Source organism: Cervus elaphus, chromosome 5 (assembly GCF_910594005.1).
Source record: "Cervus elaphus chromosome 5, mCerEla1.1, whole genome shotgun sequence".
NCBI classification, from domain to species: domain Eukaryota; kingdom Metazoa; phylum Chordata; class Mammalia; order Artiodactyla; family Cervidae; genus Cervus; species Cervus elaphus.
The window spans coordinates 130,412,942-130,429,515 of record NC_057819.1 but is presented as its reverse complement, the minus strand read 5'-3'; the positions used below and the strand labels follow the sequence as shown (position 1 = coordinate 130,429,515).

General features: G+C 48.1%; 1 long non-coding RNA gene across 1 annotated transcript in view; it reads right to left on the bottom strand.

The window, feature by feature from the left end:
* Positions 1-16,574, bottom strand: part of LOC122695590 — a 35,583-nt gene that overhangs the window by 8,214 nt on the left and 10,795 nt on the right. The window contains exon 2 of the long non-coding RNA XR_006341426.1: positions 12,306-12,447. This is a non-coding gene — a long non-coding RNA (uncharacterized LOC122695590). The remainder of the gene's footprint in view (positions 1-12,305; positions 12,448-16,574) is intronic.

Genomic DNA, 16,574 nt, shown 5'->3' with positions numbered 1-16,574 from the left:
CATTGTTGATTCCCAGTTCTGTGTTTTAGAGTTTTAAAGTTAGTTGTGTGTATTAGAGTTTCACAGAAAACTTTCTATTGTATTTATTTATTTTTGCAAAAAAAGACGCTTTGGTATTGCTGCCCTCATTTGTCAGCTAATTATTTTTTTCTTATAAAATCCAGCCCTGGTTACATGTAATCCATTCTGTATCTTCTTATGTGTCCTGCAGGTAAGAATACAAGATGACCTCTAGATGTCTTTGTTCTGTGAAAGGAGCTGCTATGTACGCATGTGCACACAAGTGTTATTTAAGTGAAATATATCTGACAATAACACTGTGTAAATTTCAGAGGCAGAACATGCTGATCTGACACATTTATATGTGGTAACAGGACTGCCGTTGTAGCCATAGCACTTCTCTCACAGCACATAATTATCATTTCTTTTTCTTGTTGGGAATAATTAAGATCTGGTCTCAAGCCAGTCTGGTGCTTATAATACAATGTTGTCATGTATACTCACTATGCCCTGCATCACATCTCCAGGACTTAATTTATCTGCTACTTACAAATTGGCAACCTTAAAAACCATCTCTCTTATCACCCCACCTCCCAGGCTTCAGTAAACCACCCCTTTACTCTGCGTTTGCAAATTTGGCTTCTTTATTGTTTTTCAAAATTATTTCGTTTTAATTGGATGATTATTGCTTTCCAATATTGTGTTGGTTTCTGCCATATGTCAACATGAATCAATCACAGGTATATATATTTATGTCCTCTCCATCTTGAAACTCCCTCCCACCTCTCACCCCATCCCACCCATCTAGGTTATCACAGAGCACGTAATCTGAGCTCCCCGCATCACACAGCAAATTACCACTGGCTATCTGTTCTGCACATGGTAATGTATATATTTCAATATGGCTTCTTCAGATTTAACATGTAAGTGATATCAAACAGGATGGGTCCTTCTCTGCCTAGCTTATCTCACTTAGCATAATGTCTTTGAGGTCCAACCATGTAGCCACAAATGGCAGGGTTTTCTTCTTTCTCATGGCTGAATGATATTCCATTGTGTGTGTGTGTGTGTGTATATGTGCACGCGCGCTTAGTCGCTCAGTCGTGCCTGACTCTTAGCCCGCCAGGCTCCTCTGTCCATGGGATTCTCCAGGCAAGGATACTGGAGTGGGTTGCCATTTCCTTCTCCAGGGGATCTTCCCAACCCAGGAATCAAACCCAGGTCTCCTGCACTGCAGGCAGACTATTTACCAACTGAGCTTCGAGACTGAAGCTCAGCTACAAGGGAAGCTCATATATTGTACACACCAATATATGGGTACCATTCTCTTCCCCAGGGGATCTTCCTGACCCAGGGACTGAACCTGGGTCTCCCGCATTGTACGCAGGTTATTTGCCATCTGAGCCACCAGGGAAGTATAATCACACCTCTCCTGCATCTGTTCAGTTACCGACTTGATGGGTGACGGGCTCCGAGATTGGTTTCCTGTCTTGGCTGTTATGAATAAGGCTGCACATGTCCTTTCAACGTCCTATTTTCACTTCCTTTGGGGGAACCCCTCATTTACAAACGCTGAGCATGAGGTACATGTGATATTTTCCCCACCTGGTCCCTGTAGCAGAGGAGGGTGAGGGAGTGAGGAGCCCAGGTGCCAGTCTTTCCACTACATCATTCAGGCTGTTTTAGGAGGAGGTGGGGCACAACCTCGGCCATGGCACCAAGCTGAGTGAGCAGGATGTGGCCGTGGCCATGGCAACAGGACCAGGCTCGGAATGGAGAGACGTGACAGGAAAGGCTTGGAGGTGAACCATGGGGTGGCAAGTGGCTCCTTCCCTCATAGAACATCCTTATTTTGGGCATGTTGACTTGCTAAGTGGCTCCTGAGTCATCCCTCTCGAGGCTAGGAACCAACTCAAATAGAGGAGCTCACACATCACGCCTTTCACCCTGGGCATCGTGGGTACCCACCAAATATTTGTTGATTTGCTTTGACTATGATGCTAGACCTATGAGCGTGCCACGGAGGAGTCTGTGTGCACCATGACCATAGAGCCTTCTATTTATGTTGGGAAGGTTCAGAGCAGGAAAAAAGTAAGTCATCTCATTTACAGATAGCAGGCATCACTCCTGTTGAATCAAAGTGCCCTTGTTGACTTGAAACAACAAACAGTTGAGCTGGAAGAATGTTGCAGAGAGTGGCAATGTAGCAGGAAGGTACCATTTTCACCTCCCTCTGCTGGTGAGAGCTACACCCAAGCTCGGTCCCACGGGTGTGGTCCCCTTTCTCCAGCTGCAGGAGGAACCTCCCCAGAGAACCGTGGACTCAAGCTCCTATTTAACAGCTCCTGTGAAATCTGGGGCATGACGGTCACCTCTTTGAGCCACAGTCCCCTCACTTGCTAACACAGGTGAGGCACGCAGCATGATGCATGGCAAAGAGCAGGTGTCCAGGAGATATTAGTGCTTCTTTCCCTACCATCAAAGTGGTCCAGGAAGAGAGGGCGGGCTGCACAGGGAAAGAGAATAACCGCGTGTGACCTGGTGGAGAGACTACGGAGGGTCGCAGAAGCGGGGATACTGAGGACTTGTCAAATCACTAGGCAAGTCTTGAACCTTCCAGAAAAAAGGAAGGAAGAGAGACAAAACGTGGACTTCCCTGGTGGCCCAGTGGTCAAGAATCCGCCTGCCAACGCAGGAGTCACGAGTTCAATCCCTAGGTCAAGAAGATCCCCTTGAGAAGGGAATGGCTACCCACTCCAGGATTCTTGTCTGGGCAATACCATGGACAGAGGAGCCTGGCGGACTATAACCCATGGGGTCACAAGAGAGTTGGACGTGACTTAGCAACTAAACAACAACAACAGAGAGACACGGTGTGAAACGGAGAGAAAGGTCCAGAATACGAGGATATGAAGTCCACTTAGAGGCACGAGAACCTTGGGCAAGTTTGACTCCCTCTTTGGAACTCAGCTTCTCAAGTTTAAAAAAAAAAAAAGAAGCTCTAATATTGATCTCTGAGGGTCCTTCAAGTTCTGTGGTTCAATGGTTTTAAACACTGAGATGGCAAAAAAAAAAAAAAAAAAGCAAGGGCCCGGGGAACAGAAACCTCCGTCCCATCACAGCGTAGACGCTAAATAAACTAAGAAAAACATCAGGGCTCAGTGGGAAAGAATCCTCCTGCCAATGCAGGAGACGCAGGTTCGATCCCTGTTCCGGGAAGATCCCACATGCCCTGGCGCAACTAAACCTGTGGGCCAAAATCACTGAGCCTGTGCCCTGGAGCCTACGTTCCACGATAAGAGAAGGCACCGCAAGGAGAAACCGGCACATCCCGACTGGAGAGGAACCCCTGCGCGCCGCAGAGAGGGAAAAGCCTTTGCAACGACGAAGACGCAGCACGGTTTATTTTATACACACATAAATAAAATGATACATCTATAAAAGGAACACATCAGCGCCTTACGGATTCTCAGGATAGTAACCGGGAGATGAAAGTGAAATACACTCACTATTTTCTGCCTAGACAGTCTCCACTTCCCCCTGCATCCCAGTTAGCTTTGGGGGCAGCTGCAGAGCGGGAATGCGGAAGGGAACACTCTGCTCTATTTCAAAGGGTGGTACAACTGGCCTAGCAGGTGAAAAAAAGTCCATTAAAACCCTCTGCGTCTTTAACCACCCTTGATTAGAAAGTGAGCCCCGATGCTGAATGTTTTTCTCTTGGCTGTGCTTCCGGGGTGAAGGGAGTCACGAGGGTGAAGGAGAGATTCGGAGTGGAAGTCCATCCTTCCATACGGCGATCGCGACTGTATCCTGACCCCTGTTAGCAACGTGGCCTGAGGCTGGCTTTGAGTTGTTTCAGTTCCCTGAAACTCAAACATCCCCAAGATATGCCGGGCACTCCGGAGACGTCAGTCATCCCGGACCAAGAACCTCCCACTTCCCAAGCTGGAAAATCAAAGGATGTTCTTTGTTCTTTGCCTTGGGGAGGCTGACGCTGCCATTCCCGTCCAAGTATCTGGATCTGTAGAAGCTGGGTGCATCCGTTTCCTTGGCCTGCCCAAATGAAGTGCCACAAACTGGGTGGATTAAAACAACAGAAACGTACCGTCTCATAGTTCCAGAGGCTGAAAGTCCAAGTTCATGGTCTCAGTAGGGCCACGGCCCCTCTGAATACAACAAGAAAGGCCCTGCTAGTCTATGTCACTCTCCACGTCTGGAGCCTCCGGTGTTCCCTGGCTGACAGACTCACGGACCCAACCCTCTGCCTTCTCACGGTGCCCCCTGTAACTTACTTCCACATGCGTCCAGATCATCCCTTTTTAAAAGGATTCCGATCCTATAGGACCTCAGGCCCCTCTTCATCATGACCTCGCCTTAACGAATTACATCTCAATGACCCTATTTCCAAATAAGGTCAGATTCTGGGGTACTTGGGATTAGTGGTGTCAGCATCTTTTAGGAGAAGCCAGTTCCGTTCTTACCACTACTAGCCTGCTGTCACTTATGATCAAGAGGTCAAGAATTGAAAGTAACGTTCCCCAAAGATTAAAGACCATGAACACTGACCCTTTGTCCCCCATACTCCTTCACGAGAAATGATACATTAAAATGGACACCGATGTAGGCAGTTCCAACGGATAACCGGCCCTAAGCTCTCTCCCTTCACCGAACCCACATCCTAAACCTCCATGAGCTTCCAGACACTTGTAGTAAGTACATTTCACTTTCTAAGTAATATATCCCTCAAATGATCCTACGCCAAAGCTGTTCACATCACACTGAAGAGTCCTGATGTTGAAGTAACCTATTCTATTCAGAGAAGAAGGCCACTTCCTGGAGGAAGAGGCCAGGAAAAGACAACTGTGAATAAATCGAACCCTGAAACAGTTTCACATCAAATGGTCACTCATTTCCCTGAATCCCCACAAAGAAACTCTGAAGCTAGAATAACCTCAGGCAGACACAAAGCACCTAAAAGAACATCCCTTTTACTTCTGCCTCGGCTTCAGATACAGAAAGTTGCAGGGGAAGGTCATTTAAAAACGCTCCCTTTCTTGGTGTCTACTAACGTATTACTTCAACTTGAGTATTATCAGGCTAGTTACCCAAAGACGGATGCAGAACAAGAAGCCGATCACATTTCCCAATCTTATTTGCAAACAAGCGTTCATTTCCTGCTTATCAAGGCATCGTGCGGGTACTTTGTCCGTTCAAATCATTGTCTTAAGCCAGTGATGCAAACCACTAAGCCAGGCCGGCCCCAGCCAGAGCCTGGACGCTCAACGTCATTGAACTCAAGGAGCAGATAATTAGTATTGAAAGGTGTGATTGCGGCCCAGTCAGCCAGGTAATCAGCCCCTGATTTCTCTTCAAGATTCGAGACCAGTTGGAAATCTTAGCCTGAGAGGAGGCTGGAGGGAATTATCCTGGAAGTGTGGTATCCCTTTTCAAATATAAACACGGGACAATTATCTCAGCCAGTCGGTCCCTCCTTGCTGGGCACGCAGCATCCCAGGCGGTGAGCCGAGGTCTGCCTCCCAGCCCCAGCTCCCACCACCCCTTCCAAGCCTGTCGCAACCCCGAGATGTCTCTGCAGACGGAGCATCTTCCTCCCGCTGCTTGTTTTGCAAACATGTGTCTGCCTTGTGGGAACCTGCCCTGACCTGAGGCTCCTTGAGCTCCCTCTGGGCTGGGATGGTTGAGGCTTCTTGAGAAGGCCTGCTCTCTTTTCCCACTCAGGTTTGATGGCCTGCAAGTGGGAGATGGGAATGCATCTTTCCGCTTTTCCTTCAAGGACAGAGTTCCAGTTCCCCGTTCTCTGATGCCAATAGACAACTTAGGGGCATAAAACTCAGTTAAATATTTAAATGAGCATTGGCATAAAAAATAAAAATACTTCAGGCAGTGAGACAAAGCCTCAAAAGATATCCCTTATATGTGAACTCTAAAAAGAAATGATACAAAGGAACTTACGTACAAAACAGAAGGAGACTCTCAGAGTTCAAGAACCAACTTATGGTTGCCGGCAGAGGGAAGATGGAGCGGAAGGGACAGTTCGGGAGTCGGGGATGGACGTGTACACTCAGCTTTATTTAAAATGGAGAACCAGCAAGGACCTCTTTTTCCTTGTTCCTCAAGCTCCTCAGGGAGCGCTGCTCAGTGTTATGTGGCAGCCTGGATGGGAGGGGAGTTTGGGGGAGATCAGATACATGTGTATGTGTGGCTGGGTTCCTTTGCTGGTCATCTGAAATGATCACAACATCGTTTATCGGCTGTACTCCAATACAAAATTTAAAATTTAAAAAAAGAGTTCCAGTCTCCTTCCTCACCATGGGTGGATCCTCCTGCATGGACAAGGATTTCATCTGACAAGGGAGATACATAAGCGAACGCACTTGCACTCTATCAAAGGTTGCTTTCTCCATCTCTTTACAGGGCTCTGCTTTGCCCAAACCCACAATGGCCAATGTAGTTAGACAGCAAAATAAACAGGAACGTCCGTAAAATACCGACTCTCCCCTGCTCTGACAGAGACGGTGCAGCCAATTACTTGCTCCAGACTGAGGGCGGGGGGGTCCAGGATGGAGACAGCTGGCGTGCAAGACTCATGTATTATCAACACATCACATCCAGGCTCCTGCCAACCTCACAGCAGGCACATAACTCTGTATTACTTAACGCGGAGAGCAGCAAGCTTCTGGGAAAAGAGGTTTTTTTATTCCTTAGAACCTATCTTCCACCTCGGGCAGATGTCTTCTAAGTCACACCAAGTGACTCTCAGGAGCTGAATCCCCAGAAAACAGGCTCAGAGCTCCAGGCCACTGCTGGTCCTCCTTGCTGCTAGAAAACGCTGACTTTACAGTCTTACGCTGCCTTCTGCATAAACCACACCTTGCTTCCACTGTGCCTGATTTCTTCCCTACATTCCATTAGTGCCGGTGTTAATTGCTCAGTCATGTCAGACTCTTTGCGACCCCATGGGCTGTAGCCCACCAGGCTCCTCTGTGGGATTCTCCAGGCAAGAATACTGCATCAGGTTGCCATTTCCTTCTCTAGGAGATCTTCCTGACCCAGGGGTCAGAGCCAGGTCTCCTGCATTGCAAGTGGATTTTTTATTGTCTGAGCCACCAGGAAACTACATTATGAACATTTCAAATGTCCAGAAAACTGGAAAGAGTGACCCAGTAACAACCCACAAGGAGCATTTTTAAATTATGACCCTTCTCCTATGCAGCTCTTATATTCCTGTTCTTTTCTCCAAGCCACTTTTTTCAAGAGACTTGTTATGGGAAGCCTATGATGTGGGCAACCAGTGCTCCATGGTTATTCAAGTTGTTCCCCAGGGTTTCTGGCCATCCTCTTTTAGGAAGGAGAAGAACCCAGGCTGCACACAGGTCTGGGTTTGGATCTCAGCACTTTCTCTTACCAGCTCTGTGAAGCTGTTGTTGTTCAGTCACTTAGCTGTGTCTGACTCTTTGCGACCCCATGGACTGCAGCACGCCAGGCTTCCTTGTCCATCACTATCTCCCTGAGTTTGCTCCAATTCATGCCCATCAAGTCAGTGATGCCATCCAGCCATCTCATCCTCTGTCATCCCCTTCTCCTCCCGCCTTCAATCTTTGCCAGCATCAGGATCTTTTCCAATGAGCCAGTTCTTCGCATCAGGTGGCCAAAGTATTGGAGCTTCAGCTTCAGCATCAGTCCTTCCAATGAATATTCAGGGTTGATTTCCTTTAGGATTGACTGGTTTGACCTCCTTACTGTCCAAGGGACTCTCAAAAGTTTCCTCAGATGTGTTATTTTGTTGCTCTGAACATCAGCTCACCTTCAATTTATGATAAGGAGGAAGCTCACCCAATTAACCTTGCCGAGCATTTATTAGACACCGGGAACTCCCCCACATGACATCCGCTAGCTCAGATCCTCACAGTGGCCTCGTGAGGAGAGGAGGAGAGGAGTCCTAATGTTCCCCCCATAGTAGAGAAGGAGGCTGGACACTCAGGTCCTCCACCTCGGGGGGCCTGTGTGCAAGGAGCCGTCATGAGCATGGTGTGTTCAGTCCAGTGTGTTTACTCACTGTGGCTTTTCAATGAATAATTCAAGGATTAGTATGAGCAGTAGTCATCTTTTTAGAAAGGGTGTCCAATCAGTATCCAATTATGGTTCAGAACACTGCCAACAATAAGTGCTTCTCACTGCCCTGGATTCCTATTTATGGTTGTTATTTAGTTGCTCAGTTATGTCTGACTCTTTTTGACCCCATGGACTGTAGGCTCCGTGGACCCCAGACTCCTCTATCCATGGGATCTCCCAGACAAGAATACTGGAGGGAGTTGCCATTTTTTTCTCCAAGAGATCTTCCAGACCCAGGGGTCTAACTCAGATCTTCTGCATTGGCAGGCGGATTCTTTACCACTGAGCCACCTGGGAAGCCTCTGGATTCTTATATTCCTTTCGTTAAAGAGCTAAGGCCATTACTAGAGCCTGAACATGAAGGATGCCACCCCCAAACGGAGGGCTCCTCCGAGAGCTGCTTTCTGTCTAGCGGCACAGACCTCTCTGCACAGCTCTGCCCTCAGTGCTCGGATGTTAAATTCAGAAAACTCGACAGTACAGTTGTGATAGGAACTGGAGGATGTTCAGACGCGGCAGTTAGGGGATGCCGCGCTGTATCAGACAAATAGAATTCAGACACCAGCGCTGGGGAAGGTATATCTTTTGTTGGCTGGATCATCTTTTTTCTTTTTTTTTAAATGATGGAAATCTATCAAGTCTAAACTTTGTCCATATGCCCTTCTGTAAACATGACTATTTACATCGTGGAAATATTTGCAGACCGGCTCATCCCTCATCTGTTCAGCCCAGAGATATTTTCCGTGGTGGTTGCCATATAAATTTGAAACCCTAAGAGTTCTGGGGCTCCTGCCCCAGAGATGATTAGTGAATCTCTGTTTCTAGGATGAGGTATGGGTTGCCTTAAGCATGGATTAATGGACTGCCATCTATCAGGCCAAAAAAGCTCTTGACAATTCCCAACCCTTCTCCTCCTTCTAAGCATCTTTGAACACAACCCTAACCCAACTCCCCCATGAAGGAGCATGCCAGAGATCACTAAGGTCAGTCTTCTGGCCTTGGGAGAAGTAAAAGAAGAGTGAGTAGATGCTAACTTTTGATGAAGAACCACCTATGAGTGAGGGATACAACTGAAGCCCAGAGATGTGATACAGCTTTTCTAAAATCATGGAGCTGGGACTTCCCTGGGGCTTCCGATGCAGAGGATGAGGGTTCCATCCCAGTGGAGGAGCTAAGAGTCCCACATGCCTCATGGTCAATAAACCAAAACACAAAACAGAAGCAACAGCATAACAAATTCAATAGAGACTTTAAAAATGGTCCATATCAAAAAAATCTCTAAAGAAAAAAAGAGTCACAGAGCAAGTTGATCAAACAGAAAAACAGAATTTATGATTTCTGAGTCAAGAGTACTGCTGTGCAAGAGAAGGAGAAGTATGGCATCCCTCATAGGTGGGATCTAAAAAAAAAATGATACAGTGAACCTACAGAACAGAAACAGACTCACGGACTTAGAGAACAAGCATATGATTGTATGTGCAGGGGTGAGGATGTAAGCAAGAGACAGGGAGTTTTGGATGGACATAAACAGATGACAGACGACGAGATGGTTGGACGGCATCACTGACTCATTGGACATGAGTCTGAGCAAGCTCTAGGAGATGGCAAAGGACAGGGAAGCCTGGCGTGCTGCAGTCCATGGGGTCACAAAGAGCCAGACATGACTGGGCAACTGATCAACAGTGACAGCTATTTAAAATGGATACGCAACAAGGACCTACCTACTGTACACTACAGGGAACTCTACTCAATGCTATGTGGCAGCCGGTAGGGGGGGCAATTGGGGGAAGAACGGATACATGTACATGTCCCGCTGAGTCCCTTTGCTGTTCACCTGAAACTATGAGGACATTGTTCATCAGCTGTACCCCAACACAAAATGAAAAGCTGTTGTTTTTTTTTTAAAGAGTACTGCAGTGGATTAGATAAGGAATAACGCCCATTTGCACAAGTCCAGAGACTCAAGAACTGAAACAAATCCTTGCAGAACAAGCTTTTCGTAAACAATTGAAAACACCCTCATGACACTGTCTTTCTCAAAGAGAAGCAGTTTCAGATATACCCAGACAGGACCCTGTGGATGAATCTGATACATTTCGCATCCAAAGAAAAATAAAAGGGTGGGGGACAGGAATCATCTTTTGAGTCTTTGCCATTCATAGTTGAAGAAGATAAGTTAGAGTTTGGATAAGAGATATCCAGCCCATGAGAGAGACCAAGAGCCTTGGGTCAGATGCACGCGTTCAGAGTAGAAAGGTCCACTAACCGACCCGATAGCGAAACGCTCCAAAAGCAGAGTCACAAGCAACTCCAGAAGTGCATGTGCACCCACTGGACTCCTGCAATGATCTAAAGAGAAGGGGAAGGAGTGGACGGGGGGAAGAGGAGGGATGAAGCTCAGTGGCAGTGTCCCTCCGGAGCCTGCATGCATTCATGGGAGCTCTGTTTCAGGACTTGCTTTGGGAAGGGACGCTCATGCCAAGACATCTGGTCACAGTCATCCTTCCTGGGGCCACGGACGCTCACCGCCAGCAGCTGACATGTCATCGCAGAGACGCAATCAAGGCTGGGCAAGAGGAAGAGATGATTTCAGGTGGGCTGGCAGGAGAGCCTTGTGGACGGCCGTGTTTTCTAACCTACCCACAGAACGACCTGGAGCCAAATGTTCTGCAGGCCGGGCCAGACTTTCCGACCCCACCTTGGGGGTCTGCCAGCGTCCGCTGGCTCTCTCCCCACCGTCAAGCCTTCTTGTGAAATGACTGGTGCTTCCTGCTTCCCGTCGCACCCCAGACCCAGACACGCCACCCCTGCCTGGGTCGCCGCCCTACGGTTTCGTGAGAGGGAGCCAAGGGGCTCTTGAGGACACAGGAACCCCTGTTCAGATGAGGACGAAAAAAAAAGAGCCAGGTCATCTCCCTCCCTGCTTCCCAGTTTGCTTGGCGACCTTTTTCTGCTCCCCTTCTCCCCACCCCTCACTCGTGGTCTCTTCCCGCTGGCCGCAGTTCAGCACCACATTCCAGCTTCTGTGTGTCCCCAGCCTCCCAGCGACAAGGCCACGGGGATGTTCAGAGAGGCCTGGCTCTGAGAACGTCTCATCTCCATAGACCTGTCTACCCACCTCCCACCTGCCTCCAGAGAAGCAGCCAACATTCCTTGGGTCCCACAGAGAAAGGGTGTGACTTCGATTACTCAATGAAACCTCGGAGCCAGCCTCTTATGCCCCCAAAACAATAGCGTTGTATTTTTCTTGGACTTCCTTCGTTTTGTTTGGTTTCTCCCTTGATTAGCAGAAAGAGCTCTTCTCCCACCCCCTTTCGGTGTTGTTGTTTAAACACATCAGCATAGCCCTTCTGCCAGGATCCCAACCCCCCCCACCCCAGGCTCCAGAAGGTGAAGCCCTGGATGGTGAACTCGAGTGACGTCAACGAGCTTGAGAAATGCCGTCCGTCTCTCCCGGGCTTTCTCACACGTGGGAATGTCTCTCGGGAGCCTGCAGCCCATCTCGGATCTGTTTGTCTTGGATGCTAATCCCGGGACGCTGGGTGAGGTGTTAGTCAGACTGACCTTTCCGGTTTTCTGAGTCAGTGAAGTCAGATCACTAAGTCAGGCGCTAAGTGTTGAAAATGAAAATTGGTGTGTGGGGCAGGCCAAGGGAGTCAGGAAGGTGGGAACAAGGAGGTGAGCCGTGAGCCTGACCCTCTGGTTTGGGTTGAAACAAAAAAACACAACCTTCTATCTGCGATCAAACCCATCCTCATCAAAAGGGAGTCTGATCATTTGGGATGAAGCTCATGTTACAAAGAGTCTTGTATGGACTTGACCTCTCCACACACACACACACACAGACACACACACACAGACACACACACACACAGAGCCTCTGAAAAGGCTACCATAAGGCTTAAGTCTCAAGGGAGCTTCCATCCATTCCCAAACAACCCAATCTCCTGGTATTCCGGGAATTTTCTGCTTAGTTGCCCGCTGAGCTCCGGAGGTCTGTTGGGTTACAAGAGATATTTACAGAGCATCTTACCTCTCGCTAGGCTGGGGCATTTAGATCACCCACCAATTCCACCCCCAGCTCCTCTATAACGCAAACAGATCTAATGGGATAACAATGCTAATAATGCCAGCTGTTTGGTTTGGACCAGCTTTTTAAACCCAGCTCTTACCTCAGAGGTCAAAATCCCCAGTAAGCTCAAGTGGAAGCAGCTTACTCCCGTGTGTAAACAGGCAGCTGCTGAGAAGTCACCGTTTAACACGGGGAGCTCAGCTCCGCGTGCTGAGATGACTTGGAAGGTGAGATGCAGGAGGCTAGAGAGAGAGGGGACAGGTGTACAGTCTGGCTGACTTGCGTTGTTGGACGGCAGAAACCAATACAACACGGTGACACAAACCTCCTCCAATTAAAAACAAATAAAAAAAGAAATAAAAAATATCTATGGAAACTCAGACAAGCTCTCCTTTAACAGGAGAAAGCAGCCTCCTCGAGAAGCTAAGTGTTTCTCAGAAGGTCACGCCACGTATTTACAGAAACACAGTGGTCACTGTGGTCTTGGATCTAGGATTACTAACTGAAAGCTATACGGAGGTGGCATTGTGTTGGTAAAAATTAGGGGTTTTTTTTAATGTTTTTGGGTTGTTTGGCTGCAACGCATGTGGGATCCTAGCTTCCTGACCAGGGGTTGAACCCGCACACCCCGAGTTGGAAGGCGAAGTCTTAACCACTGGACCGCCAGGGAAGTCCCCAGACTTAGTTGTGAGGTGTAACCACCTGGGCTGACCACCTGATTAAGCGTTGTTGCCTCTGAATCTTCAGAACTCTCCTATTTCCCAAATCATCAACAAAATTTTCACTCCTCCCTCAGCAGTTCCAGTGCACAATCGGGACTGCTTTCACTTAAACGCATCAAGCAGAGCAGGTGCAACTCTTTTCAGTAAATATCTGTTGAGCAGCGATTACCCTCAAGGCATTTGCTCAAATCAGATTAAAAAAAAAAAAAAACTAAATTCGCTTGTGAAAGCAAACCATCCCTACCATTCTCTCTGTTTTCTAAAATTCAGCAACTCCTTACATTTTTTTCCTACAATTTAGTTCTCAAGAAGAGAAAACATGATCATAAAAGGAAAGAAATTACCCCCATTTTGTTTTCTCGAAGAACGCGCATGCACGGACACACAGACACGCACACACACCCGTATGAAATAATGGTTTGTCCAGTAAGATCTCCTTAGATGTCATGGACAGAAATACACTGGGCCTGCTGAAGTCCAAGCTGCAAGTCTGCACATTTTTTTTAAGGCTCCACAGGAAAAAAAAAAAAGAGAGAGAGAGAGAGAGAAGGGAAAACCCGCCAGGAGCCTAAAGGAGTCAGACCTCTTTCTATACTGCCAGGTAATTGTTAGCAGAAATCTGCTATAATAACAAGCCATTTTGAAGGAATGCTAATTCCATTCTCTCCTGCTCAGAGAAGATCCAGGGTCCGCCTTTGTTCCTAACCTGGGCAGTGTGGGGAAAATAACAATACCTTCTTTCAGCAATGGCGGGCATCGGCAAGCTAGGGCTCCTGCCGCCCCAGGTAAGAGCTGGCAGCAGAAGTGAGTGCCATCAAGGGGAAGCTGGCGTCAGATCTCGGGGTGGGGGGGGTCAGCCAGGAGACCCCAGGGAAGAGGGCCAGCCTCCTGGGAGGCAGTGAGGTTTGAGGGTGTTGCGGGGGGCGCGGTGGCAGGCAGGAAGAAGGTGCCTTGCTTTCAGAAACTTAGAAGAAGGCTCTCCATGCCTTGGTGTGGATGCCAAGCCTCCAGAGCGGCAGCACCTCCAGTATCCTCAGAAAGGGCTGCCTGCTGACGCTGTGTTTGCAGTCTGGGACTGTTTTATGTTTTATACCACTGGTTCCTTCCAAGAGTCTGAGGTTTCGGATTTGGGTGAGCTTGAGGGTTAGCTTTTCTTTCTTTTTTTTTTTTTGTAGTCCCTCTACCTTTTGATTCACAGTTTCCAATACACAAAGCACTTTATACCATCCATGGAAACCTTCGTGGCCACAGACTTAGAAAAAGACTCTGACGAGTGTCCGACCCAGGCAGAGAAAGGCAGAGGGCAGTGTCCAAGTATGTGGCACAGATGTGTTGCTTTAAAAAAAAAATCAGGTCCCCAAAGTGGCATTTCTTTGTGAAAAGCTGGACGGGCAAGGGCGTCAGCAGAGAAATCAGCACAGCCTCCACGATGGGTGAAGATGTGAAGCTGCCCTTGAGTGGGTCCATTTGGGAACCTCTGTAGCACTGAGCCTGACCTCTCTTTAGACACTTGGGAAGTGTTCGTGGACTGAACATCCACTGATTTTTTTAAACGGCTCTGTGTCGCTGTTAGAACATTGAGTTTGTCATTGTTCTTGTCCCCACTAAAGATTCCCTGGCTCCCCTGAGAATGATCTGAGCTCAGGAAACATCAATAAAATGTGCAACTAAACTAACTGAGCTTTGTTGTTCTCTCAAAGTCTTCTGCCCCCGTTCTGTATCCTCTCTGGAGACAGTCCTGGGCAATCACTTTACCCACCTTCTCATTTTTCCCCAACCAATCATACAGAAACAGTTGCCTATAATTGGTTAGATAGCATCACCAACTCAATGGACATGAATCTGAGCAAACTCTTGGAGATAGTGGAGGACAGAGGAGCCTGGCGTGCTGCAGTCCATGGGGTCGCAAAGAGTCATACACGACTTAGTGGCTAAACAATGACAAACTGCCAGAAATGAAGGCTGAGCCCAGTTGATTTCTAATCTGGCTGCTCAGGAGAACAGTTAGAGAACAGTGGGAAGGACAACAAGATGCTCAGGGAATCTCCGTTCCAAGTCTCTAAAGCATCTATCCACCTCACGCTTTTGAGAGTCAGCATCAGCTTCCTCCTTCCTTAAACCAGCATCACAACCTTTTCCCCACATGTTGTACACGACCGAGTCTTAAACACCAGTGTCTGCTGTTCAAATGAAACGTGTCTGCATACAGACCAAGTTTGAACCAGAGGATTCTAATCTTGATTCCCCCCCCCCCAAAAGATGAGTTCTCCGCAGAGAGAGAGTACCAGAAGGAAGTGAGATAGACCAGCGGGTTATCAAAGCAGCCATGTTTTATGCAAAACGCAAGAAAAGACAGTGACATGCAGAAATCCCAGCGGCCCCTCTTCGCTCCAAACCATTCTCCTCCACCGACAGCCTTGCTTCGGAACCTTCATTCCCAAATCTGGATTGCCTAGCAAAACACAGAGCCTAAAGGAAATAAGGCAAGTCTAAAAAGAAATGAGGCACTGGGTAAGATGTTCCCCACTGGAGAAGAGAGGCGATGATGGCATAGCCCACCTGGTCTTCGCAGTAAATGAGTTATTGAGAAAATTTATTTATTTTTATTATTTATTTTGACTGCACTGAGTCTCAGCTGACGGGATCCAGTTCCCTGACCAGGGATGGGACCCAGGCCGTGTGCATGGGAGCATGGAGTCCTAACCACTGGACTACCAGGGAAGTCACCATAAATGGTTTTTACATAGTAAGAATCCCAGGGTTGGTGTTTTTTTTTCTTTTCTTGTTTTACTGTTGCTGTAAGTATGGGTTTTTACCACTTGACCCTAGAGCTGTAAAAGTCTGGACAAGTGAATTAACCACTCTCAGCCTCAGCTTTCTCATCTGTTAAATGGGAGAAGGAAGAAACACCACAGAAGGTTTTCTTGGGGCGATACAGGTGATTTATCCATCCTGCCCGTAACAGATTGCCAAGCACACGGTAAGCGCTCTGTAACACCTCCTCTTATTAATAAATGACCTAATGGAGGGAACTCCTGGGCCATCCAGTGTTCGAGAATCCCTGTTTCTGCTGCAGGAGACAGAGGTTTGAGCCTCGGTGGTAGATCTAAGAGTCTACATGCCATATGGCCCAAAAAAACCATGACCCGATGGAGCAAAAAGGAAAGAAAGGGGACAGGACGATGCCACGGGCCCTGCTCCTCCAGAACGATGAGGACTGCTCTGGGATGAGAGGAACGGTGCCCCCCGCGTCTGCTCAGTGGAATAAGACGATTCTGAAAACCTGGACAGGCCTGAGTCAAGGTGTAAAACGGCCGCCACCCAACCCAGAGAAGAAAGAAACCCCAACACACGTCAGAGTGAAAAGGACGGCTGTGAAATGAAGTCAGCCAAGGCGCCGCTGCTGCCAACCCAGAGACGTTCTCACGCGAAGGAGACAAAGGGGAGGGAAGGCCCAGCAGAGGTGCCTGGCTCAAGTCACGCTGTGTTCTCTGCTCCTCGGAGACAAAGGCAGCCGAGCCCCGATTAGGGGACAAGGGGGAAGATAAGAGCAGAGATGCGCTTCTCAGAAGAGCGGACGCCCAGTTCTTCCCCGCGTGACCTGAGAAGAGAGCCAGGGCCCAGGGAGAGCTCCCAGAGAACAGGGA